General features: G+C 33.3%; 1 pseudogene across 1 annotated transcript; it reads left to right on the top strand.

Annotated features, from left to right (window-relative positions):
* The first annotated feature begins 46 nt into the window (after positions 1–46).
* LOC147803129 (histone H4-like) lies at positions 47–21,270 on the top strand (annotated as a pseudogene). The gene has a single exon (XR_015429784.1). The product of XR_015429784.1 is annotated as a histone H4-like (transcript).
* Positions 21,271–26,819: the final 5,549 nt, after the last annotated feature.

Here is a 26,819-nt window from a genome sequence, read left to right as displayed (position 1 = left end):
TAATCTCGTTTTGATCTCGATACATCGTTTGATCTCGTTTTGGAGTCTACGTAATTTCCTTAAAATGTCGGGATCTTTAGTTTTTTGAAAAAGTTTACGTAGATAATTTTTATATTTAATTTTGTCCTTAATATCAGGGGGCAGTTTTTTAGGACTGCTCCTGAATTTAGGAGTGGAGGATTCTAATTTATTTGCATTAATGATATTATTTAAAATATTTAATGAATTCTCAGCATCATCTAGTGAGTGGAGATCTGCTGGGGGAAGATGTTTATCTTTAAGTAAGCTCGTGAATTTCGTCCAGTCAGTGTTGAGCTGACCCGGAGTGTTCAAATTGAGCGTTACTGTATCTAATGTTAAAATAACAGGGTAGTGGTCAGAATTTAGTGCATTATCAGTGATTATCTGATAATTATAAGGGATATTTTTGAATAACGCAATGTCCAAGGTTGAGGGGTTGGTAAAACCTTCGAAATTATGCGTGTGGTCAAAGGGGGCTATAATTCTGTTGCCGGTGCTTTGGGCCCATTTCAACAGATTTTTACCATACACATTATTGTTGGAATTGTTCCAAAAGGTGTGTTTGGCATTTAGATCTCCAGCTAGAATGATATTTGCCGAGAGAGAAAATAATTTGGAAAAGTCGCCAGCTGGGAAAGGGATTCTGCTTTTCTTGGGGGGGAGATAAGCAGACATTATTGTTATTGGCGGTGAATTTGGAATAAAGACATGAACAATAGTTGCCTCTAAATTTTGAAGAGGGGGGGTGGGAATATTTTGGTGAATTAAGTTATTTTTAATGTAGATGCAAGTACCGCCTGAGGCGATCCTAGCATCTCTGTTGTTAAAATAAATAGAATAATTAGGGAGTTTTGGGGGGGGACCCACCTCTACTAGAGAAGTGGGTTTCTTGAATAAGTATTATATCGAAGTTATTATCGATTACATAATCGCGAAATTCTGGGAATTTCGCGGGAATGCCTGCCGCATTCCACGTACAAATCGTAAGTGAATCGGACATTACGGTTTAGGAGTGGGGACGGCGGTGGCCGTTTTGATTTTTAAAAAGTTTATATAAGTTAGGTATGCCCTGTCGGCATACGTGTGATTAGGAGTAAAAGAGGGGAAGCTGAGCTGCATGGCTTGCAGTAATTGCTCATCATTACCGACCTCTTTACCGAGTTCCGTGAGCGCTCTGAACATTTCAGAGAACTCATTAATATTGGAGCTCGGTGTGGAATTTTTGATTATGGGGGGTTGGGGGGATGGCTTAATGCCCTTCAACATAGCTGAATAGCTAATGTTGGGAGTAACACTTTGTGTCACAGGAAAATTCCTCGGTTTATGATTTTGTTGAGAAACACGGGGATTTTTATTTTTATTGTTGTTATTACCCTTGTTTTGGGTAGTATTGTTTTTTGAATAGTTGTTATTCCCTTTTCTGGGAAATTTGGGGCATTGCCGCCAATTACTGGCGTGCTCCCCGCCACAGTTAGCACACAAGAGTGGTACGTTAAAGGGATGTGCACAGTCCCTAACCTGGTGCGGCTGGGCACAACGTAAACATTTGATAGGGAGCTGGCACATTTCAGAGGAGTGATTAAATCCCTGGCAGCGATAGCACTGCTTGGGGCCTTTACGTCCTCTGTAATATTCGACTTTTACTTCTGTTCCGAGAAGTTCTGTTAATTCGAAAATATTCTCGGAATTTTCGGTAGGCTTTACCTGGAGGTAAAATAGGGGTATGGGGGTCTTTTTAGAGCCTTGCCTAGTAAGTTGAGTGAGGCTATGCACCTCAAAGCCCAGTACCTCAATTTGGGCTTTGATCTCGTTAATTTGTGTGAGAGAAGGGAGCCCCCTAATGACGACTTTAAGTCGTCGCTCCTCTTGTAAGGCAAAGCCTTTAAACTCCACACCTCTGGTGAGTAAGAAGTCTGAGACTAGACGGTACTCTTCAGAGTTGACAACATTAACTTTTATGAATTGTCCGGCGAGTTTTGCTCGCACGGACGGCGCTTCTCTCTTTAAGAGAGAGAGGAGTAGTGGCCAATCTTGCCTCGGTTTTATAAGGAGTGGGGGAGGATTACGTGGCCGGGGAGCGGAGGAATTTTCCTGTGTGGTTTTGGTTTCGTGGTTTTCGGTCACGATAACCGGAGCAGAGAAGTTATCTTTGCTGAATATGCCATTTGTTGAAAAAGTATTCTTTCTTTTCTTTTTAGTTTTGGTTTGGAAACCGTACTCGTCGGATTTTATAGGTTTATTAGCCTTGAGAAAGGCTTTTGCCCGCTCGAGTACGGCTGACTCTTTCTCTTTTAGAATTGCGTCCATAGACGCGAAGTCTACTGGAATCATAAAGAGTTTAATATGGTTCACATTTGCGAAAACATTAAGATTGTCTCGGAGACCTTTAACATCGTTTTCGAGCTTAATGAAAGCTGGATCCTTGAAAGAGAGATCCAGCGAAGCTTTGTATCGCTGGGTCTCCAATTGGGAGTACTCAGCTTTTAAGGAGTAGAGAATACGATACATTTCTCTCTGTTCTTTAATTGATGTTAATTCTAGATCGAATGGGTCACTAGTTAAATCATTAGGGGAGGATGTATCCATATACGCAGCACCCCCCTGTCTGTGTTGTGGCTGTGATGGCATGGGGGATTTAAGGTCCCCCGCAGCACCGCTGCCGGTAGCTGCGCCTGTTCCGGCCAACGCCCCAGTTGCCGCAATCCCCCTTACGAAGGGATGCGGAGGCGCTCTGAAAAGGGCACCCCCGGGGTGAGTTGGAGAAACCGAAACCGGGTGTATGTGTTGAGTCGAGGCTTCTCCGCTTGCTTTTTCTCCCTCTACGGTGGTGGGGGGATGGGCAGCAGGGATGCGATCGTCATCTTTCTTCTTTCCTTCATCTATATCTTTTCTCCTCCTCATCCCAGATGCAGAAGCGGCGCTTCCTCGAAGTTGGGCGAGTGCCTTCTTCTTGGCGTTGCCGCTCCTCTTCATGATGAGGGCGTAACTGTCCTTCTTTCTCATTTCCAATCAGTAGCTCGAGGGTCGAATCAGCGATTCTCGTGGAGCTTCATGAAAAACGGTCCGGTCTCTGAGAAACCAAAACCGAAAGTCGTGTCGTGTATGTGTTACTTTTTTGGTGCTATATAAACTCGCAGTGAATGTCGATTGAGATCGACCAATAGGAAAGCAGGTGGGCGGGGCTAAATATATGTTTCGCTCAAAAAAAATGAGTGCTCATTTTCGTTACAAACTCTTGGTGACGAAGGTTGAACATCATGTCTGGTCATGGTAAAGGAGGAAAAGGGGGTGCCAAGCGTCATCGTTAAGTTTTGCGTGAAAACGTCCAAGGTATCACCAAGCCTGCCATCAGACGTCTAGCTCGACGAGGTGGAGTCAAGCGTATCTCCGGACTCATCTACGAAGAAACCAGAGGAGTTCTCAAACTTTTCCTTGAGAACGTTATCCGGGACGCTGTCAACTTACACCGAGCACGCTAAGAGGAAGACAGTCACTGCCATGGACGTAGTGTACGCTCTCAAGCGACAGGGACGCACGCTATACGGTTTTGGAGGTTAAATTTTACCTCCCCCCCTTTGAAAACAAAAAAAAAAAAAAAAAAAAAAAAAACGCAAAGAAAATGGGACCTTTTTAAATTCCAGCAAATACTTATAACGTTAACCATTGTTAAATTACACACCATTTTCACAAGTCATAAATGAAAAGTCACCTTTCAGACTAGAGAAAAGAGTTTATTTACTTTTTTTTTAGTGTTTTTTTTATTAAACCAAACAAAATCCAACAATAACATTAAATACAATGTTTAAATGTCATTTTCTGATGGTAGTTCTTAATAAACCAGCATAATTTACTCTTGTATATTCATTTAATGATTAGAATAGCTTTTTTTTACAATTCTAATATAAACAGCACGAATAATTCAAAAAAAAGTAAAAAGTGGTGTCAAAATTAACTTTTTCCGGGTCATTTTAGATTCAAAATAAAGCAACAATGTTAAATCTAGTACATTATTGTGATATCAAACAATGATTTTCTGCGCATCATCTAGTTTCTAATTGTTTAGCATTAAAAAATATATTCAATAATGCATATAAAATAATAATACATATAAAATTTAACAAATAATCAGATAATTCCTTCTAGATTCTTGATACACACCTCTATTTTAGTCACTTCAATGATCATTCCTACGCAATTGCAAAAAATTCAAGTTTAATTTCTATGTAAATATGCACTGAAATAAGTTGAACGTTTCTGTCTTATGGTATTAAACTCTAAACGGAGCTGAGTAGTTCCGCTGGTAGAACAATCCACTGGTTGGAGAGGCATTGGTTGTTTGGAACCCGTACGCGTCGGTTTTTGTTTATTTAAAGAGAGATTCAGCGAAGCTTTATACCTCTGAGTTTCTAGCTCAAAGTATTCTCTTTTTAAGAGCGTAGAGAATCCTAAATTTCTCTCTTTGATCTTTAAGATCGCTAAGTTTGCGATCGAATGGGTTTTCAAGATTAGAATTATTTGCATCAATTAGGGAGAAAGTGTCCATCATACATTCGGTACCGCCCTGTTTGTGTTGTGTCTGTGTAGGCGGGAGGGATTTAAGATCCCCCGTAGCACCGCTGCCTCTGGTGATTAGAAAGTCCGAAACTAAGCGATACTCGTCAGAATTATTTACGTTGACTTTAATAAATTTTCCGGCGAGTTTTGCTCGCACGGATGGTGCTTATCTCTTTAGGAGAGAGAGGAGTAAAGATCAATCTTGCCTCGGTTTGATTAGAAAGGGTGGGGGATTCCGTGGTCGGGATGACCGGTAAAATACAGTGCAAATATAAATTCTTAAAGAATGCTATTTAAGATTGGTCTACTATTCACAATATGAATAGACTAGATACCATTCTATCATCTAAATTAGTCTTCCTGGTAAAACACTCTTCGGAATCCTTTAGAAATTCAAAACTTTTGAAGTATATCCACGGCACTGTAAAACCCTCACAGCCACCACTCTTCAGTTTGCCCAATTTAAGCAATTCATCATACGCAATTTTTTCACTAAATAAATTTCTTAAAAAAAAAGAGATAGTAAACATTTTATTTATTTACTTGCATTTTTTTTTAAATTTTCAAGCACGTTTGTATAATCACAAATTTCCTCTCCCTCCCCCCCCCCACCTACAGCATCATCTTCATAATTCAAAATGCGATTAAATAGATTATGCTTATCCAAATTTATGTAATAATGTTAAAATGAAAAATTAAGTAAAACTATAATTAAATCATTTAAGAAATTAAAATAAAAATCTGTTATCATATTTTTGATTTATGCAATGAATGTTTGTAAAAATATATCCCTCATGATAAAACCGTATTCAAATTTCTTTGTCGAAGCACTAGACGCACCCTTTATCCGCATGAACTAGGTCACCTGGTTGACAAATTTTACATAAACTGCCCTTTTTATTGATGTAGCCCCTTTAGGGGGTACACCAATTCAACATTTCATAGTGTGGCGATGTGTATAAGAACTGTGGAATAATAGTTGAGGAAACAACGCTCATTAGGGGTTCATATAATCTCTCATGCAAAACATGAATCCATGTCATAACAATATTTGTTACTGTGCTCTTGCAAACATTGAATCGAACAGATAAATCAATATGACCCAAATTCATTTTTCATTTCATTAAGGTCAGTAATAGTTGATCTTCTTTCGTTAGTACCTGAACGTTCCAATCCTCCAAATATTTATTTGGGCCTCTAATATTAATTTTATAAGCGATATTAAAAATTTCCTTGTTGGGAAAGCCAGTAAAATAGTCGACCAATTCATCTTTCTCTTTATTATCTGAAAAAGAAAATATTTTATCTTTCAACTTTACTTTTAAGGAATCATTTTCTTTTATCAGGAGGTCATTTTCGATTTCTAAAATTGATGAATTAGATTTTTTCAATTTCCATTTTGAGATTTTTGTTCTCTTTTTGAAGAAATTTTAACTCTTCAATGATAGTGGCAATTGAATTTGTATGAAAGAACTGTGAAGCAGAAGGGACTGTCACATCCGAGGTTGTAGGCAAGTCAAGAGTCTTTCTAAAATTTAAAAATACATTTATTCAATACATAGTAATAAGTAGAATTTTAATACTAAATCAAATCCAGACTTTATGAGTTATAAAAAAACCATCATCACATTTTTATAACTTTTCCGCCACCGACTGAAAAGTAAATCAAAAGTTTTGTCATGAATTGAAAAAAAAAAAAAAACAATCTCTCTCTCTCTCAAAAAAAAAAAATGCTTAAAAAAAGTGTTTTTATTTTTATAAAAATAAACATTTATCTTTCCAGTAATACATTAAACTTTTATTAGGTTAAAACCATCCTCATAATAAGTTTTAGTAAACTTAAGGTAAATTTTATCAACAAATAACACAAGACTTTGTTCACAGTTTAATTAATATAGTTAAATTAAGAATTAATTTAGTAAGTTATGTAATTTATATGCCTTTTACAAATTAAATTATCATAAATCAGTTTTTTTTTGAGTATCCATCATCCTTAGAGATTGCTTTTCTACAGAATTATTGTAATCGCAGGCCGCTCACTTACAGGCCTTGACACTCTGTGTGCAATAAAACAGATTAATTCTAATACCTTCTTTTTTTTCTTTTTTGGAGAGCTGATCAACATTATCTTGTCTTCATTCCTTTGAAATATTGTTGGGCCATTTTTTTTTTAATACCATCCTTAAAATGACAATGGCAAATTCTTGAGCTTATTGATGGCTCCCTATCTTGTCTAAGCAAAATATAGAACTTCAAATTGAAACGGATGTTCTTAGTTTCTGCATTGTATAAATCTTGAGACTCAACTAATCTCGGTTTCCGTTTCGAACTTTTTTTTAAATAATAAAAAATATCAATAAGTAGTTCATCAAAAGAAATTGGAAGGGTGGCAGATCCCTTTTCTGCAGCCAGATTTGATAGGTGACACATACAGCCCCAAACTAACAAATTTGGTTGATTTTGTTTTAAAAAAGCACAAACACCTTTGTGCTTACCAGTTATTGCGCTAGCATTATCACAAGATAAGGCAATGCAATTTTGACATGGTATAGAAAAATGTTAAAGTTCAGCTTTCACTAATTTTGTAATATTTTCACCAGTGCGGCTACCATTCAATCATGGCAAGGATAAAAGTTTGCTGCATATTTTTTCAGCACTTTTATCGATAAAAGTCGCAACTATTGGATAAAGGTGAATATTAGCATCATTACTCCCATCGGTAGCAATGGAAAAGGGACCAGATTTCAAGGAACTTACAATGCTCCTTGTAGTTTCTGCTGTCATTTCCTTAATTATGTGCTAGGTTTTAGTTCTTCCACAGGAATATTTTTTTACTTCCGTATTATTTGGGAGCATAACTGGAAGCAATTTAGTGAAATGATCCACAGCAGCTATGGGAATATTATACTCCAATAAAGAACTACTGAAAATGACTTAACAAATTGTTTGCAAATCATCACTTGAAGAAGGAGCGAAATTTAATTTGAATGTTTTATAACTGCCTTACTTTTTTCAATGTGTCTGTCTTCCCCGTCGTGACAGATGTTTATGTCTGAATTGCATACAGTACAAAACTCATAGGATTCACCTCGGCGCGATTTTTGAATTAAATCAAAATCGGTCGAATATCTATCCAAATACTTTTTTGAATTCTTCGACTTTTCGAAATTTTCTGAATGATAAAAGCAAAAAGAAACACGCTACCCGAGGAGTTGATCGTCATTAAAAGAGAAGCTGAAACGATGCCCTCACAAGCCACTGCAGCTTAGTTTTTGCACGTGCATTTTCTTCAAATGATCACACGCACAGGAAACGCGAGTGCGGTGATCAAAACATAGGAATGGATTAAAAGCAAAAATACTGCAATTTTTCAGAAAATTCGGTATTTTTTGGAAAAAATATCGGTTTTTCGTATTTTATTTAAAAATTGGGAACGAATGCAAAAAATTCGGAACAGTTGATGTGGCTGGCACATCAAGCAACTATGGTAATGATGTAGAGAGGATGGTAATACTATATTTTCATGCTACCTCTAATTTAAGTTTTCAAAACCTTGTCCTTTATTCTTCTGACAAAAATATTCTGATTTTAAATTTTTTTCCTTCAATTTATAAGGAATAGTAATTTTTAAATATTCTTTTAATACCAAGGTTTGTTGATTTAAATCAAATGATTTTTAATTTAAATCAGCTAATTTTTTATAAATATTGATGTAAAAAGTTAAAAAACAACGATTTAAATTATTGATACTTTTATTATTTTTTCTTAGTTTTCAAATTTGTTTTAAATAAATTGCTGGGATTAATTAATTGTAGCTAAACAATAAGAAACTAACTAATAGAAACTGTTGTTTTTATGAAGTTCTTAATATTGTGTACATTAATTTAAATTCACAGAATGAAAATGTTTATCGAATTAAATTAAATAACCCAGAATTAGAATTGGGCTCTTTTATCAATAAGTATTTTTTCTCATAATATGTTAACAGTATCTTTTGACATTATCAGATTTTCTATGAAAAAATTTTTTTGCCAAAAAAAAAAAGATCTCGTTTCTTTTTCTACATTTTATCTGTCTTTCAACAACTGTTTAGCCATTAAGATAATTGAAAGGGAAATTCTCTAATTTTGAATAAGCCTTTCAAGGACTCAATTTTGTCATTCCGTCACAATTATTATTGGAAGTTTATAATCACGTGCATACAATTTTATTATCTTACTGATTCTTATTCCACATCTGCTTTATATTCCAAAATATGCACATTTTCACTTTAAAATACAGTTAATTTATTTTTAAAAAAAAGTCTATAACGTGACGGAATGACACAAAAAATTGGAACTTTTATAAATTAAACTTAGACTATTTTTTACTTGCTTAAATATTGAATTATATGCATAATTTTATCAAAATATTATGAATGAAAGATAAATTTCTTTTTTTGCCAAGTGTTTTTCAATAAAGCAATTCAGCACAAATGTGAGCAATTCACTTGTCTTTCTGGCAGATTCAAAAAACAAAAATAAATATCAAAAATAAAACAGAAACATGTCAACTTAAACTATTTTTGAACATATTTTTAAATTAAAATATGCAATTTAAAAAAAAAAAAAAAAATTCGCATAGAAGTTGACGCTTTCACGGAATTGCCAGTCATCCAGGTTACACAAGTTAAGAAACTTATGTGTATTTAAAAAAAAGGTAAATCCCTAAACATGAATAAAACTACATTTAAAAATTAAAAGTGCACACTAATAATACAAGACACTACAAAAACGTTTTTACAAATATTTTTAATCAAATCTAAGGCATGAAAACAAAAGAATTACACAAATTTATAGCGATTCTTTCTCGAACTGCTTCCCCTTTCTTCCTCAAAATTATCCTGGAATTAGGTGGATCGATCCAGGGATCAGAAATTTCCAGATCATACTGGTCTGGTAGAGAAACACTGTAATCGAAACAAATGTTATGCAACACGCTTGCTGCCATTACTATCTTAGACTTTTAGCGGTGTGTACTGTAAGATGCCACCACTAAGATCAATGAGTCTAAACATTCTTTTTAAGCACCCGATAGTATGTTCCACTACGGATCTGGTTCTCCGCTGCACATCATTATACCTCTCTTGGTGGTGACTCCTGGGGTTTGAATATGGTGTAATGCACCAAGGCTCTAGTGGATAGCCACTATCCCCCAAAAGAAAATCTCCCCATTTTCCTTTTGCAGGATCTCTCTAACGCCGGAATATCTCCATATGAATGAATCGTGAGTGCCACCAGGCCAATTGGCAACAACATTTAGAAGTCTCTTCACATCACTGCAAACCTAAAATATGAATTCAAAGATAATGTTTATTAAATACATTATAGTGTTTGATAATTTTGTAGAAAAAACAATATTTATTACAGGTTATCGAAAATAATCTCTCAGGTATTTAAATATTGTTAGAGTTAGCCCAAACGATACATTAAAATGAAATTTAAAATAAATTAAAGCTGCTCGCTCAAATATTTAGTTAGTCTTTGAAATGATTAGGCATCCTACCAAACAATCACATTTTCACAATAGACTAGCTCCATCAATCATCCAAAAAGAATTATAAGGAGAAATGCAAAAATATGAATTATTATGGACACGGTTTAAGTCAATCATGTGTTACACAGTCTAAAACAAAAATAAATGTTAAAACTGTACAAAATTTAGTATTTTTTTCAAATGACATATCTCTGATTTCACATACTTATTGATTAAAATGTAAATGTTCACTATTGAAAATTTTTAGTTTTTTTATTCAAATTATTTGAAATTCGTTTTCCAAAAGCAATGCCCTTAGAGGAGGATCAAAAAGAACACTATCTTCCATTTTTATTCTTTACCATACTCAAATGAAAAATAAATCAAATATCATTCTTGAATTCACTCTCTTCTTAACTTAGAAGTATTAATGTGAAATATATCTTTTGCAATATATCATTATTATCAAGTCAGGTACTTACGATTTGGATATTCATCGAAAATTTATTATTTCGATTTAAAAAAAACATTCCAGTCCGGTTGATTGGGCTTGGTTATGTAAACGTGCGTCCCATCAATATCACCGATAATGTTCGGAATGTCACATTTTTCAAAGAATTTTCTCTTTGCTGCAGAAGTTGCTCTGGCGGCACCTTGTGGAAATTTCATGAAACTCTCTACAAGTGTCATCATGGCTGTAATAAAATCCTCAAATATCCTTGAAACACTGGAGTGAGACATAAAAGTAAGTGCACTCTCTGAAATTAAATTTTGGAATCCTCCAGACCCTAAAAGACGCAGAGTGGCAAGAACCTAGCATAGAAAAAGAATAAAATAATAAGATTTATGTGCCTGCTGTTTGTACGATGAGCTTTAGCTTATCATACTCAGTTTTTAAATTTAGTTGATTTAAAGTAAAAGTTCTTAAATAAAAAATACTATCCAGCTTGTTTTAAGCTTTTTTTTTTAGTAAATAATTTATTTCAAATAAATAATAAACTTGCTTTCATAATGAATTTCCTCACGAGAGCAACTTTATCTTAATAGAATAGGATTTTGTAAAATGTAAACTCGATGCATGTACAAAAATATGGGTAATGATGTCAGACAAACTGATCAAACAGACTAGAAACCTGTTGCACGGTATAACTTGTGACACCAATTTGAGCAAAGGAACAACTGGCGTAATCATATTTTAATTTTGAACAGTTTGTGCAAGTATGAATATTGGAGTGTACCCATAGATTAAAAGGTTAGTTGGTAAAAAAGATTTCTATTTGAATCAAAATCTTTAAATTAGCAAAATCTAAAATCGATTTTCTTATTGTACAGACCTTTTTGATCATTCTTATTGGAAATATTAATTACTATATACATAAGAAAGTGGAAACAAATAGCATATAATTACAGTTACTGATTGTTACATCAATAAAGAAAAATGTCACAAAAAAAGTATTTAGTTTATGCTTCTAATACTCTTAGAATAATAAGCAATTTTAAATTTATAATAAAAAAATTTAATGTAATATTATATAAACACACTAATTTAATATGCACCCATTTAAGTAGACTTTAAAGGAACTAATTTATAACATCAATACCTACATTAGATTCCCATAATAAAAATTGATTAAGAAGCAATATTAGAGTCGCAACATCAGCTAATAGTACAGGACTTTTGTTAAGGAATAAACAACTTGTTTTATTTTTTTTCTCACTGCTACTTACATTATTCTGTTATATTCAGGATAAAATAACATTTAAATATTTACGATATAGTTAAAGGGCGCCACACATTAGCAAGAGTCAAATACACATTAAAATAAATAAAAATAGGTACAGATCAAAATAAAATTATGTCCCACATAAGTTTATATTTAAAAAAAAGACATAATTTATTATTTACCTGAATGTCTACAGAATAGCTATTAGTTTTTCTATCTAGTTGTTCAAACAGTAGGCATATCAAAGCTCTTGTAGCCGCATCCTCCCTGGATTGGTATAAATTTTCCTTTCATCGACATTTTTAAAGGAAATACTAAAGAACACACATCATCCATTATTTATCAACAAATTTTTAATTACCACCGAGAGCAATACGCAGATTTTAATCCGGTCTTTACGGATGGCTCAAAAACTAATGGTCACACAGCATCAGCTGTTGTGGCCAATGGATCCACTGTTTCAGAAAAACTTCCCCCGTCCTGTTCAGTATTTACAAGTGAGGCACACGCAATATTCTTGGCTTTACAGTTTATTTCATCTCAACCATTAAAGAAATGGTATATATATAGTGATTCGAAAAGCTGTATTGAAGCATTGTTAAACTGTAATCATAAACCTCATTCTATTATAAATTGTATTTTTAATCTCTACAACACTTTAAAACTTTCTGGGTACAAAATAATTTTTTCATGGATACCTGGACATACTGGCATTCTAGGAAATGAAGTAGCAGATAGGGCAGCAAAATCAACAAATAACCTAACTAATCACAAATCAACGTTATCAGATGTTAAAAATATTATCAAATGTACCTTGTATTCAGAATGGCAAAAAAACTGGAATAATGAGACGAATAATAAACTACATAGTATCTATTCTAACCTACAACCTTATACACATCTTAATCTACCTCGAAAGCTAGAAGTTATTTTAAATCGTTTACGTATCGGTCATACTCGTATTACTCACAGACATCTTCTACTAAATGAGCCTGCTCCAGAGTGTTCCCATTGTAAGGAACCGCTCACTGTGAAACACATTTTAACCAAATGTAGCAAATTTAAAATTCAGAGACAACGCCAATTCGGTTGCTTTAATCCATCATTGATTTTATTAATTGGTAACAGTCCCCACGACAACATCTTCTCATACCTCAAAGCCATTGGTTTTGATACATCAATATAGATATTTAATTAAAACCAAGTTGTAGGTGCGATATAGCCACAACTGGCTCTTGCGCCAATAACCAAAAACTAACTAACTAACTAACTAACTGTAGCTTGTTTATTCAATCTAAAAGATTTCACAAATCTTTCATCCGTTAAATTAAAGGAATTTATTCGGTAAAATAACGTTCGACGCCAACGAACAAATTATTTCTTCGTTGGCGTCTTAGACGGCGATTTAAATAAAACCAAATCAACTGAGACATTTGCGCTGGTAATGAAATCAAAACAAACGCTGCACTGGTTTAAAGCGACTTAAGTCAGGCGAACTAATAAGTCTGACATAAGTTAGACATTTAAGTCTGAACTATACGTAACTTACTCTATTTCATGCAGTTTTAACATATATTAAGTGTGTGTTCTTTGCACAAAACTTTTTCATATGCAGTTGATGATTTTTTGTTCTTATTACGTGGGCAAATGTAGAAACGTCGCTTAAATTTCAAAGCTTTCTTCTTTGAAGTAGGTTCACTTTCGTCTTTTTCGTTGTTGCATCCAGGCATCTCTTCCGGTAATCTTTGGGTCTTGAATTTTTCTTTTTTCCGCAATGTACATTATCTTTTTTAATAAAATTGTCGTTGTTTCAAGCATCTTCTTGAGCGGAATCTTCATCTAATTCTGATTGTTAGTCATGATCACTCATAATTTCGATATCAAAATTGCATTCTGCTTCCTCATCAGAAATTTTTTTTTCCTCACTCTTTCGCAGCCTCTCCATTTCCTTTTCGTACGGAGTCGCCATGTTACAGCTAACAAAAACGTCTGAACACAAAGAGTAGCAATGTTAAAATGCATCTTTTTGACTAACGCGAAAAGGCGCGTGGGGTCCGGTCACACCCCTAACTTGACAACTCCTTCTTCAAAGAAAAAATAATGACCCTTTGGAATTTGTAACACCTCTTATAGGCTGGTGGGCGTATAAAATTAGACTACTAATAGAAAAGAGCTTACAAAGTTATGAGAAGAAATTCTATTAACAAAATCATCTGGCGTTCATACCCGGCAGGAACCCTGCGCGTCCTGCCGGGTTTCGCATTATCGGCGTAAGTGTTTCAGTTGAATTGAAACTTAAGAGATCTCCCATCATGCATTGGAATACTCGGAATTTTAAGTGTTAATGTTTTAATGCTTTTAATTATTGAATCCAAAGATTCGTTACACTCACTACCATTTGTATTTTTAAAATCGATATCCTCAGTTTTATTTTGTGTTTCCATATGAATACGTGACAATTCTAACTGTGCTTTTATTTTCTCTAATTCTGATTGCTTATTTTTCTCGATTGTTTCGATCTCTAATTTGCGATCCTCAATTATTTCTGTAATGAGATCCTTTATAAACTCTGGATCTTTGAATTTTTTACTACTTTTTATAATATTCGTTAGTTATAATAACTAGTTTTGCATTTGGATTATTCAAATTCTACGTTTTCATTTATTTTTACTTGAAATGAAAGCAGAAGAATTTTTTTTCTCTTTTACCTCTAAAGTTTTAAATTTTATCATTAACTTCTATAAACTTCAAATAGTCAGCTGGTTAAATTAAATTCAAAAAAATTTTTTTTACCTATTAAATTTAGCAGAAAAATTCAATATAACTTAGAATGCCTTAAACAAGTTTTGCAATTGAATGACTCGTATAGGAAAAAGAAAATTTATTTTTCGGTTAGTTAGTTATTTGCATTATATTTTTTTAAAAAGTTTAGTGAAAAAGTATTTCTGAAAAGCACCGAATTAAACATGGGGTGGCAAGTAATAAAATATTTAAATACAGAAATGGTGGCTAAGAGAGAAGTCTATAGTAAGATTTCAACATAAAGTATTACATCATTTTTTCCAACTATTTTTGAAACAAAGTGTAAGTATTTGTTAAAAATTCCCATCTTCTCTCTATGCCTTCTTTCAATCCCAGCTACTATCTCTGTAACCCAAGTAGGGGATTTTCTCTTTTTATGTTTGCTTTAATCGGTAACCACCAATGGCAGAGGCTATTGCTGGAGGCTGTATGTCATCTTGACTTCCAAAGATGTCATCGAGTTTATCAAAAGATGTTCATCTACCTATTCTTTCCTCAATATTATAATGTTTGTCCACAATATATTTATATCTTCTTTTCAGATTTTGAAATTTTTTTAGACATTGTATTTCACTGAAAGTTTGAATTATCAGATATTTTCTTAAAAAGGTTCAATTTATTCCCTTTAACCATTTGTTCATGGTAGACCTTATATAAATTTATCAGTTATATAAAGTTACTCTTCCGTTCATTTTTCTTCGTGTATTTCTGAGCTCTTGTATAATGGCCTAAAGTATAATCACCTTACCACCAATGGCAGAGGCTATTGCTGGAGGCTGTACGTCATCAAGATTATCGAAAAAATGTTCATGTGTTATAAACCAGTGAATTGATGTTTAATATTCGTAGTGGTAGTTACGCCACAAGCCTCTCATTGTTGCACAATTGTCAAAAAGACAACTGACAATCTTAGAAAAATTTATATTTTTAACTTCTAAAAGTTCATTTATCTTTAAAAAAATTTTTTTTGAAGAAGCCATATTTTCTTTTTTTGATCCTAAATGGGCTGTTATTACCTTATTAAGATAATGATCAAACCAAGACATTTATTCTTTTTGCCTCATCTACGTTCATCGAAAAAAAAACTAGTTTTTAGCTGTGCACCCAATTCATCTCTCATTGTCTTCGCCACACCATGTGTTGAAATATAAGTTGCAGATGTTCTTTCCATTTTCAACTTTGACAAAGCCTATTTTTCCTTAGCTAATGCTTGACTTAAATTAATTAATTTAGAAGCTAACGAAAATGGCAGTGAATGTTCTGAAAAAAAAAACACACGAAACAATAGCTTTTTGATTCGCTATAAGATCACATAATGAAAGAGGAGCCTTCTCAGACCAATGTTTTGCACATACTTCTGAGAACGATAGTTTTTTTTACCATTGTTAGCATAATTTAATTTTTTTCCACAGAGAAAAAAAATGACCCACTTTTTTTAATTTTCTACATCACTCCATTAAAATACCACTTGAATCATACGTTGGTTTTGTGGAGGTTGGTATATTTGGTAGAATCCCACTTGAACTCTAAAAAGAAATCTGACACCAATTTTAGTATAACTTTCAACGTGAAAATGTTCATGAGAAAGAACCATAGGTTTATGTCGTGTTACTTAACTACACTCTAAGTTAAAATAAACAACCATCTTTATTAACACTTAAGAACCTGGTAAACTTGGAACTTGGTAAATTTAACTAAACATTTTAACGTAAATAAAATATAACAACTTTAGAATTCAAGCAGCGTAGAAAAAGCTACAAATGAGTAACCGGCAAAAACATGCCTAACTACTAGCTAGTTACTCACGAACCGACGGAGATAGAGAGAGAGCGAGCTGTGGAGAGGCGGCCAAGATATATCAGAATGCATCCTTTGCGCGTTTCGCCGATTTCGTACTTCACGCATATACTCCGAGGAAATCTCCATTCAGGTGTGAGGTCTACGTCATACAGCAATTATCGGCTGCAAACGACGTAATCCACAGTTTATTGTAATACGATACATTGTATTGTAATACGAATACGTGACAATTCTAACTCTTATTCTCTCTAATTTTATTTTTTCTAAATCTTAATTCTGATTCCTTATTTTTCTCGATTGTTTCTATCTCTAATTTGCGATCCTCAATTATTTCTGTTATGAGACCATTTATAAACTCTGGATATTCTTTGAATTTTTCACTACTTTTTATAATATTCGTTAGTATGAATAATCCAACTGGAAAACTAGTTATTCAAATTCATAGTGTTTTCATTTATTTTTACTTGGATTGAAAGCAGAAGAGGTTTTTTTTTTTTTTTTTTACCTCTGGAATTTTAAATTTTATCATAAACTTCCATGCAAACTTCAAATAGTCAACTGGATGAATTAAATTCAAACTGTTAATTTTTTTTACCCGTAGAATAACATAGGGTGGCAAGTAATAAAATATTTAAATACAGAAATGGTGACTAAGAGAGAAGTCTGTAGTAAGATTTCAAAATAAAGTATTACATCATTTTTTCCAACTATTTTTGAAACCAAGTCTAAGTATTTGTTAAAAATTCCCATCTTCTCTCTATGCCTTCTTTCAATCCCAGCTACTATCTCTGTAACCCAAGTAGGGGATTTTTTTTTTTTTTATGTTTGCTTTAATCGGTAACCACCAATGGCAGAGGCTATTGCTGGAGGCTGTATGTCATCTTGACTTCCAAAGCTGTCACCGAGTTTATCGAAAAATGTTCATCTACCTATCCTTTCCTTAATATTATTATGTTCGTCCACAAAATTTTTGTATTTTCTTTTCAGATTTTGAAATTTTTTTAGACATTGTATTTCACTGAAATTTTTGCTGTAAAATTTTAAATTATCAGATTTTTTCTTAAGAAAGTTTAATTTTTTATAAAATGCCAGCTGCGTGCATTTCCATGGCATTTGATGAGCCATCATAGTTCTTATCACATAAACCGGAAGTTTTATGAGCTTGAAACCAGATATCAAACTCGGGAGAAGAAGCATTGAGTTCCATTTTAGTAACTTCACACAAGTGACAGTACTTCGACACAACTTCAAAGTCTAATACGAGTCCAGGAAGAATATCGATGACGCAGCCAATGTCGTATAATGAGCTATGACCACGTTTTTGCCAGGTGCCGTCGAAGGACACCACAATGTTGATTACTTAATCAATGTTTTCTTCCTCTTCGTTCAATTTTGCTTATTTTTCTCTCACTTTTGACCTGCATTTCTCCAGAACATCATTTTTGAAAGTTTTATTTTCTTCGGCCAAGCACGATACATATGAATCTAATGTCTTTCGATCCATTGCTATGAGGCCCATGTTTCCGGAAAAATTTTCAATGGCCGTGTGACCTTTACCAAAACTTAGAAAAGCTGTCACAGCTCTTTTGTTTGCAGCAAATTTCTTTTCGTTCTCCAAGCGTGGACTGAAGTATTCTTTTTTGCATGCTTCACAGAAAATGTTTAGCTTTGCAGCGAACCCATATTCCGGTGTCTTTCGGACATACATCTTTCAAGTTTACGTTAGCTTTCAAGTAAACACTTCGAACAGTTTGTCAAGCAAGTTGTAGTATTTCACATTTTGCTTTCAATAAGTGATTCAAGGCACTTTCGAAAAGTTCTGCTGTCTATAGTGGACATACCTAAAGCCATAGAAAAAGTTACCAAAGCAGCATGCTCCCTTACTCATCTCCATAACCACTGAAACAAGTTTATTGTTGACATCAAACCTACGGCCTAATTCAACACGTTCACTTGAAAAGGAAGTGCCATCTACATGGACACAAGCAGAGCACAATAGTTGCAGTTCTGTGGAATATCCATATGTATCCAAAGCTGACAATGACAGTGATTTACACTCACTGCAAAGCACATTTTCAAAAAGTTTTCCCAAAGAGGAAATATTGACAATGCTGTAGTTACATATTTTTTTTATCCAAGTTTTCACTATTTAATCCATCTGAAATGATAGGTGTTTTTTTCCTTGTTAGAAACACCTACCAAATGGTTATTAAAATGTGTTGTCCGTAATTTTGGGTTTTTAGTATCGATTATTTCATAACTAAATAGACAAAATGATATTACATCTTTCCCCCAAGTTATGGCTTTAAGTTTTAAATAAAAGTCAAACACAAAACTGACATTAAACATTAGAATTTAGCGTAATGAATACATATCTGCACAATAATAAAAATATTTAACGTAATAAATACATATCTGCACAATAATAAAAATATAAACATAAAACACTTAACCACGTAAAAAAACGCTATGTATTACCCTAACATATTTGATGGAATTATTTAAAGTCAAACTCGTAACAAATGCTTTAAAATTTAATTACTTGATCAATGCCATTAAAATTCTAAAATCAAGTTAAGAATAGCAAGTCTTTTGTCGTGTATATAGCTCGGGTGTGTAACTTAATTTTTCCTTGAGCTCACTAAATGAATTTCATTCCAATGTTCCAGCTCTTCAGGTGCTGTTTTCTTTGTGAGCTCTGTTAGTGGGTAGTTGATTTCTGCATAACAAGGTATATAAAATTAAACAAACCTAGCAAGCTTCTCGGTTGTGTTTTCGTCTTCGGTATTTCAAGATTTCGGGTGGCTTTAACCTTCTCGGGATCAAAGTTTTCTTGATCCATTGATATGACCAAGGTACTTAATTTAAGATTTGACAAAGGAACACTTTATGGTATTCACAGTAAGTTCGAGATTTTTAGTTTAGTAAACATGGTTTTGGGCTTGATTCGCCAGAAATAAAACAACCTTTTGTAATTCTTCTTGTTGAATTTTTCTCTTTTTCTGTTGTATAGTATATGGAGGGATATATTTCGATTCTGTTTGAATTTTCTATTCCCCTCTTTCGGAATTGGGTTCGCTTGAAGTCCTCTTTATGGAAATATCTCTGTTTTGTTTTCATATTCGTTCTAACATTTTCGTGATCATAAAATTGTTCGCTAATAAATCACTAAGTTGTTCGGTTGTTCTTATTTCTAATCCTCTTATCCGTTCGTTGAAATAATTACTAAATTCGTACGCGAAATCAAGCCAACTCGTCTCTGATTTTTTCAGATGTTTTGCGAAAAACTGTCTGAATCTCTCTGGCGTCATTTTGAATCTTTTAAACAAGATTTCTTTTACTTTACTGTAATTATTTGTTTTTTTTTTCTTCTTTCCTTGCGTTAATTTGGATGACATCGTATGGCAGTAATCCTATTATAGTATGAATATCAATACATTAATAAGAAGTAAATTGTAATTGTTTTTGAAAACATAAAAATTTATAAAACAACTATTGTTTGAAAATTTTATATAAGAACATGACAAATATTTTAAAGTGCAAAACTTTATTTCAAAAGCTAGTTTCCTTTTATATTCAATTTTCGCGTGCATCAAATTCAAATCATTTTTAATTAAATGAATGAATAGAGTATAAATGAATATTAGTTTAGTAAAAAAATGAATGAATATTAATTTAACAATAAAAATACTAAATAGCGTATGTTGTTTAAAACCGAATGATTCTCAATTCAGCAACTGTATGGAACAGTTCAAAGCAAGGTGCAACACGCCATGACATATTGCAGTGCTTGCATTGAAAACTGGATTCCTTTCGTAAACGTTTTCCTTTTGAATCGAAATTTTTGCTGCACATCACACACAAGTTGGATTATTTTTCTTTTCCGTAGCATCTATATATGTTGGCAAATCTCTACCTCTGAAACGGTCTTCACGTTTCCGTATGTTTTTAGCAGGTCCTCAATGAGTTCAACACGAAAATTCAAACGAGTAAGAACACCGCCAGTTTTTTATATAGCACTTATAAATTCTAAACACATTGGTTCAAAATTTGGCGAAAAATCTTTTTGTAGTATTTCTTTTGTTGGTTTCGAACGGTGGGGTAATAAAACATACACTGATCAGCCACATCAACATCTCCCATCATCGAATTGTATTCAATATTTTTTTTTAAAGATTCCTGTTCAACTTCGCCATTGTTTTTTTCCTGATCTACGAAGCCTATTGAGTGAATTGTGCTTAGCATCAATACAGGTTTTTTTTTTTATCCGCGTATTTGAATACACAAATTTTTCCGAGTTAGAAACTTATAATTTCCCCTTTCTTGAGATTTCACTTTCGTCGTCGTCTCAAATTTGGAGCTCTTCATCATGATAAAGATCTTAGTTGTTTCCAATCTTTATTTAAAAGGAAGGGGAAGGAAAAAAGCAAGTTTAAGAATTGTCTTTGCTGTCTTTCGACTCTGATGTCCGACCCCAGGAGTTCGAAGATTTGCTTTATCCGCTGATTCCTCTCGTTGTTCGCGAGAATGTTCACTTTCTCAAGAAATCCAAGTCTATTTATTCTTAAAGTTCCTTATATATCGGTGCTCCTAGTCATGAAGTATTCCGCATATTCAACTGATGTTTAATAATTGCCCAGAGTGACACAATATCTTTGATCGAGTAGATCCTTAATTAGGCTCAAAACAATCTTTGTGGTTGATTTGAACGTTACGTAATCAGAAAAAAAGGAGCCGTCTTTCCAGTGTATATAATACTATTGCATATAAAGCCACTATTAACTTCACATAATTGATAAAACTTTACTTCCAATCTCTCTTGTCTACAAAACTTACCCTTCCAAAAAAAAAACAAGTATTCCCTTATAAAGAAGCAACGACTCGTCCACTGAAATGTTTCTCTCTGGCACATATACAGTTCTAAATTTATCGTTTATATGCTTGTACACTTCATATAGTTACCATAAACCTGGTTGCGGGTCAGGATTGTAATTAGAAAAGTTTGTAAAATGAAGAAACTTCATCTAAAGGGAAAATCTCCTTTCAGACATTAATTGTGGCCAATAACAGATTATTAATTGTGGCCAAAAGTAATCGATTCGACCAATACCATCCTTGTACAGGTTTTCTAATCACCGCCATCGGAAGTATTAGAGCAAACATCACTCTTAATTTCGCTGGCATTCGTTTCTTTCCAGTCTCTTACTCGAGATCTTGGAGTCACATTATTTGCTTTCACATAACCGTCCGTTTCAGTTTCGATGTAAGTCAACCTCAAAGAAAAGGCTGAAGTATTCTACGGGAGTTGATGCGAAGATATTTTTTAATCCCGGATTTCCCTTGAATGGGAACCTAGGATGAGGTGGTCCATTATCATCTTTCAGTTCACACGAAACTCGTCTATCATTTAAAGACATATCTTCGTTTGAATCAGATTCAGAAGATCCTAGAGAAAACATACCGAGTTACCTTTTAACACTAGTTTGATGATGATGATATATTGTCATTTTTACACAGTAGTCGATTTTTGACTACTATAATATTACCCATGATAGCAAACATGTCACTACCAATTATTGTATTTACTTTGCCTAGGTTATGCTATTTCCAAAAATGAGTTTGTTGAAATAAGTACGCATGAGTTATTCCATTTTTTTAATAGCTGATAAAAGTTTGAATGGTATAAAATACCTTTCCACAAAAATCTTTCAAATAATGATGCATTTATATTTTGTTTCAAACAAGCTTTTATTGCACAGAAATGCTTAAATCAAGATTATTTGGGGTGCCAAAAATAGTTAAACTTTGAAGCTGGGAACCATTGATTACTAAATAAAAATTTCCCATACATAATTTGAATACATTATGAATTTCTGAAGGTGAATTTGAAAAGTCATTTGAACGGGTACTTTGCAAATATTTAAACTGGTTATATTATTTGCAAACTTGCTGTGGCACAGATTATGAACCACAAATCAAATTTCATTAAATTGTTTAAAAACAAAGGTTGATGATGCCCAAGGAGATTCCCAATCTTCCATACACTTGGGAAAGTGGTGAAAGAGATGGACATTATGTGTTAAGTACTCTGAACCATACGAACTCTAAAGATAGCGCAAATTGAAAAATTCCATTTACAGTATTTGGGAAATCAAATGTTACACCATCTCTGTGCAACTCTTTTTGTTCAGAGATAAAAGGTTTAAGAAGCGTATCTATCCTTGGAGATTCTTTTCCAAACCATACAGCATAGACATGCGGTTTTCGCAATTTAAATGGCAATTCGTTTACAACAACTTGCATTGGCCATAAATACTTTTCAGCAGATTTAAACACTTTAACCCCATCTGTGTGAAACTGCAAAGTAATATCATTTTTACAAATAACAATTTTTTTCAAGAAAAGATTTATACCTTTCGAACGTTGTAACATCACTGCAGAAGTTTTCCTTTCAATGAAATTACAAAAGCTTTAATTGAGGTGTACATAACGAAAAAAATCCATTTCATTTAAATACTTTTTTCATTTGTTTCGCCACAGTCATTGCAAATACATGAAGCAGAATTTGAAAAATGCAATAGATCAGTCATATCTGCCAACTTTAACACATTTGGCTTACAATTTTATTTTTAAAGTGGTAGTAAATATATACTATTTATACTTTTATAAACTTATTTTTTAAATGATTTAATCACTACTATCCTTAAAAAAAATTAAGCAAAGGTTTTCAGCTAATGTTTTTTCTAATACAACGCATTCTTTTGCATGCAATAGAAATTTTAATTCCATTTTATTACCACTGGGAAAAATCATAATGGAAGGGGTCAAAAGTTGGCAGATAAGGAACATGAAACACAATAATGTTTAATTTTATTGATCATAGATTTTTCGAAAGACATATTTAGATGGCAAAACAGGAAATGGTATTTAATCAGCTTCAATAAATTTCCAAGTCCTTTATCTCACATACCATGGCGAAGTATATAAGACATGATCAGCATTTCACTCTCTTCTATAGTAATGTTTGCTCCTGCATATAAAAAGTCCTAAAAAGAACAATTTGGGAACACTAAATATGAATGTTTTTAGTTCTTCAAATTTTGAGTATAGTCCATTCGCATTCCAGTATGCGATTTTAATGGGTGTAAAAGTGTTTTTATTGCTTTTGTTCATTTTTCCTTCTTACGGCTTCCTGATAATTGTTGTCGAGGTCTGATGGTGCGTAAACTATATCCTGTGCCATTGCGGTGAGGGCAGTTAGTTTTCCGACTATATCTTTTGCTTCTTTTATCTTTGATTCTGATATATTTGATGACACTGTTCTCTTAATTATTGGTTGTTTCCTGTTTTTAGTGTTCGATTTTTCTACTATTGCCACGTATACTGGGCATTTTTTGTATGATGCTGTGTGCGTTTGGCCACAGTTTGCACATTTAAGTGGGTCTTCTTGCTTTCTATTGCAATTTTGGGTAAGGTGGCCTTCGTCGCACTTGACACATCTGGGGTCATAATTACACCCTGTTTGGGTATGCTGGAATTTCTGACAACGATGGCATTGGGTGTGCCCTTTGCCTCTTCCTTTATAATTTTCAATTTTTATCTTCATTCTGTCGAGAAATTCTATTTGGAATAAAATTTTTATTTTGTTCTTTATTTTTCAGTGTTATTAGAAATAGTGGAATATTAACTTTATTCCCCTCTATTCTTTTCGTGAGTTGGGTAACGTTTTCCGGGGTAATATTGTGTTCTTTCATGAGGGCTTCATGAATATCATTTGTATCAGTTTCTATGCGTAGTCCTCTAATTACTACTTTTATCATTTTGTCTTCTGGGAGAAGAAATGTATGATATTCAATTTCTTTATAAGAATCTTTTTTCTTTAGGTTTTTAAGGTCTCTAATAATTGTCCTGTAGGTATCTACTGATTTTGGTTTTATGGTCAGTGTACCAATTAGTTTTTTAAAAATTTTAGATTTAATTATAGAATTATCGTTAAGGGGTTGTGCAAAACAAAATAATCATGGCGCGTGATTTATTACCATATAGTGGAAAATACCTAAAGAAATTGTGCTACAATAAACCCTTGAAAAATAATAAAAAAATCATGCAAATCAACAATACATCATGGTGATTAAGTCCAACATACCTGTTGCTGAATTAGGAGATTTTATTCCAAGTTGATTATTTAAAATGACCAATTCTGAGTCAGAGAAAATGAGCTCTTGTTGGCCTAGTTTTTAGGTCACAATTTTGTTATAAAAAATCAAATTAAGCGACATAATGTCACAATTATAGTTAATAAAAAATATTTAAGTTTTATTCAATTAGAATTGAAAGAATATTTAATTTTCCAAATATAAATTCTAAACTCCTTTTTTTCTAGTTAATTTAACTGCCTTATTTTTGATTTCTTTTGGCTTTTTTGTGCCTATTTCTTGCAATCTATCATTGAGATCCTTATTTTCTTTTCCGATCTTATCAAATTTTGAGATTATCCTTTCATTATAGGTGAAAAGCTTATTAATGTATCCATTTAGAATACCTATTATAGTTTTTTGAATCTCGTCATTAGACTGGGAAGTTAGGTAATTGGTGATATTGTTTACACCATTTTTTAAGTCTTTTACATCGGGGGCGATTAAAATCAAATTTTCGGAATCTATATCGTTTCCGATTTTTAGCCTAATTTTCCCTACGGTATTAGAAACGCCGATAGGAATCGCTTTGTTAATTTGGTGGCCCTCGGAGGGGCCTTTTGCGTATTCAATTTCCGTCGTTTCCATACTCGGGAATTTTTAACGCGGGCGAATTTAAATTCTCATCTAATTTTGGAGCATTAGCCAAATTTTTAAGTCCAAAACATTCAAGCTCATATGGAGTCAAGCAATAACTACTGGTCCCACCCAGAAGAAAACAAACACCGACTAGCAGCTTGGTTGACACCGGGCAGCTATGGTGGGCTTAAGGTTTCCACTGCTAGTCAGTCAATACAGTTACCAAATTCAAGTCACTAAAAAAAAACAAAAAAGCTCAGGAAATCCAATGCGGAGTACTGTACGTCATACTCTCAATTCGGAGCGTGATAGTAGTTAGAAATCAACGCTGAACGTCCTACTCTCGATTCGGAACGTTCAAGTTATCTGCAAGGCCACAGCACCCTATCGTCTACTTCGTAGAAGCCGCATAAAAGGCGGGATATCTACGCAGGAGCTTTTCTTGTGAGAGATGATGAGTTTATATATATATATATATATATATATATATATATATATATATATATATATATATATATATATATATATATATACACTCAGAGTGAAACCCTAATTTTACGCTTTCTGCCGGATTAGCGCTAAAAAAAGCGTGAAGCATGACTAACTTTTTTTTAAATTTTACGAAGTGTGATACAAAACTTAAATTAAATGTGTAAATAACTACTCTGATCATGTGCTGTAGTAGGATCTTCAAAGTTCACAAAATTGTCTGCAGCAAAAAAAAAAAGGTAAATAAATTTAGTTTGAATTTAAAATACCTAAATTTGAATTTAAAAATTCATAACTTTCGATTGGTAAGTTTTGGAAATGATATCAACATGAGACCTGTGATTTCATGCTGCTATAAAAAAAAGAATATGATTTATCTGAAAAATATACCAAGAAGGGGGACTAAGAAGTTTACTATCTTAATTCGATTTATTTTGGTGTATGATTGACAATTGACATTTTAGAAACAAAATCGTTTAGCTTTGATTTCAATGTCATTAAAATAAGTTTTACATTGTAATTGAAAACCACGCCGTCTATCGACGAAAAATTTTAGAAACTGAACATCCTCCCCCGCCTGAACTATGTTCAGCAATCAAGAGGAAGAGGACAACATTTAGATATTGGCAGTTTGAATTTTCCTTTCATAGTCTTGATTTCTATCATCCTTGCCACATCATCACTGCCTGGAAATGTTTTCACAATTCTACCTAAACTCCATTTCATAGGTGGAAGATGTTGAACCTTTAAATTAACAACTTCGTTCACTTTATAGTTCTTATTCAGTTTATTCCATTTACCCCGCTGCTGCAAATGGCTCAAACAGTCTCTTCTCCACCTAGATCAAAATTGATTACGGAGCAATTGAATCAGGTGTCATCTCTTTTTTAATTAAATGGATTCAGTAAGAGCCCTTTCTGGAAAAGAAGTTAAAGGAACACCAATAAGAAAGTGTCCAGGAGTTTTTTTTTTTCCAATGGCAGGCACTGAATTTGAATCTTTTGCCTATACTATGCCAGAATTGTTGCATATTTCGCGTTACCCAATGGGCACCTGTGAACCAAAGTTACGGAGGCGAGCAACATTGCCCACGCCACACTGCCACAAACCCGTTTATAGGGTGGGCCACATTCACACATCA

Source organism: Parasteatoda tepidariorum, chromosome 10 (assembly GCF_982258835.1).
Source record: "Parasteatoda tepidariorum strain Cologne lab strain chromosome 10, Ptep-v5.0, whole genome shotgun sequence".
Classification (NCBI taxonomy): domain Eukaryota; kingdom Metazoa; phylum Arthropoda; class Arachnida; order Araneae; family Theridiidae; genus Parasteatoda; species Parasteatoda tepidariorum.
The sequence above is the reverse complement of the archived record's forward strand: the minus strand, read 5'-3'. Positions and strand labels throughout refer to the sequence as shown.